Source organism: Trachymyrmex septentrionalis, unplaced genomic scaffold, assembly GCF_001594115.1.
Source record: "Trachymyrmex septentrionalis isolate Tsep2-gDNA-1 unplaced genomic scaffold, Tsep1.0 scaffold50, whole genome shotgun sequence".
Classification (NCBI taxonomy): domain Eukaryota; kingdom Metazoa; phylum Arthropoda; class Insecta; order Hymenoptera; family Formicidae; genus Trachymyrmex; species Trachymyrmex septentrionalis.
In genome coordinates, this window is record NW_017305673.1 from 423291 (window position 1) to 425743 (window position 2453).

Here is a 2453-nt window from a genome sequence, read left to right on the forward strand (position 1 = left end):
TTTTGTATAACGCATAAGGCATAAGAGAATCAATTAATTAGAGTCATTTCACTCTGATTGATTGATTTTCTTATGTCTCATGTGTTGTATAAAAGTCTGACGGACTTTCTACAATAAGCCATTACCTATAAAGCTTTAAATCCTAAGCCGTAAGAAATTGATCAGTCATAGTCAATTATTCTTCTCACATTCGCGACTGTGATTAGACAATTTCTTAAAGCTTAGATAACGAGTTTAGGGTATAACACAGACCTTTGCATAACGCATAATGCATAAGAGACTTTCTACAATAAGCCATTATCTATTATAGTCATAAGCCATAAGAAATCGACAGTCGAATATGAAAAGAATAATCGACTATGATTGATTAATTTCTTACAGTTTAATAGGCTTTCTACATTAAATCACTACCTAAGCTTTAAGTCTTAAGCTCTATATGAAATTAACCAATCATAATCGATTTTTCTTCTCACATTCGACTGTGATTAGAGTAGATAGACTGCGGATATTTATGCAAAATACTTAACTGAATATTTTGCATAAAATGCATTTTTTACAGATGGCAATCCCAATCTTTTTACTTTATTTATTTTTTAATAACTCTTTAACGAACAACGATCGACTGCTAAAACTATCCGATGGTTAACACTCAGTTAAGTATTTTGCATAAATATCCGTAGTCTAGTGATTAGTTAATGTCTCATGATTCAAGATTGAAAACTTAAGTAATAACTTATCGTAGAAAATCTATAAAACATAAGAAAATTGGCCAATCAGAGTCTTTCATTTCATAGAAAGGAAAACCTTTGACTCTCGTATCCTTCATGCACTATGCATTGTGCATAGGTCTGTGCTCCTGCCTTTATTGCAGAAAGCCCATAAGTTGCGGTCTTTACGTTCTTATGGTTAACTTTACGCTACTTTATTGTTTAGCGACGAATAGGATACGGTATCCGACAACGCGCCATGTCTCCGCTACACAGGGTACGGCGCGTCATTCGAGAGGGAGGATGGGGGTGAGTTTAGGTCGCGGAAAATAGGGGTAATCCCGTGCTACACGAAAACCTCATCGGGCTTTGCCGGGGCGCAAGACGCAGAATCAACAAATCCAGCGGGATTAGATAACATCCCACGGGATTGCCGCGGTCCTCCCGTCTACATCCTCCGTCGAATCCCGCGGAGAAGTGCGTCCTATTGTTAGCCCACCGAGTTATTGGTATCACTTAGCGAAATCCGTATCCTTCGGAAACGGCTTTAAAGGGCCACCCATCCCTCATTGGCTGCAAGTGAGAGCTTCACATACGTCGAGCTACTCTTACTTATTTATTTGTTTACTTGCTGATTTATTCACCTCGATAGCCCCCTCGATAGCCCCGACCATTAACGGGGTCAAACTATTTCTCTCGGTACCCCCGATAACACGCAGCTCTACTCGTATAATATACTTTTTGACACGAATGAAACGTTCCTCGTTGATTTTTTTTTTTTTGAGATCCTCTAAGAGTTTAATTACGAGATGGTAACCTGCGATTGCTCTGACATTTTTCGTTAAATTGCGTTAATAAGAGCGAAATGGTATACATCTTTCTTTGCATCTTTTACAGAGATAATACATATCTTTTCTCACTTGCATGATTTTGATGAACGAGAAATTTCCTTACTGTGACTAGATGATTCGAAGGTCTCCAAGTTCTTCTTATAATAGGGTAGCCACGAGCGAGTTTATTAAAATTCTAAGAGAGAGTCTATATACTTTTTCCTCGTATACGTATTTATTATCATATTTTAACTTATATACTGTCTTATTCTATAACTTTAATTAGGATTATAGAATGGGATATCATAAATTCCAGTGAGATATGCATGTATAAGAAGAAAGTATACATGTATCTTTCCTTCTCACAGGATTTTGACCAAATCGCTCGTAAGCAAACTTTGTTGTACTCCCTTCTGCAACACTTCCGCGAGAAACGGCTCTTCATAATTTTGCGAAAAAAGAAAAAAGAAATAAGCTTCGACGCGCGCGTCAAATCGGAGCTTCGTTAACGGGAGGGGAAAAAAAATATCGGAAGGTAAGATTTTTCGTTGCGATCCACCTACTGCATCCAGCGTTTATTTCCCAACGAGTTTCGCCCGACAGAAATTGGCGGTGCTTTACACGAATGCGTTTTTCATTTTTTTTTTTTTTTTTTTTTTAAACCCGAATTCAACCGTATACCTTACGGCTACGACTAATTACGCTTGTCGCTTGTCAGAAAACGCACTATTTGGCAGTGTCGTGTATCGAGTCCAATTTTAATGGCGTCGACATCGAAAAAAATGTGCACTCGACAAGAACCGGAGTTGATTTTTCGGGTAGGCGAGGCCGCCTACCCGTGCGCTATTTTTTTTCGCCCGCTCCCTACTCTTCCCACCCTCTCACTGCCCCTCCCCCCCCGCCCCGCCCCGCCCCT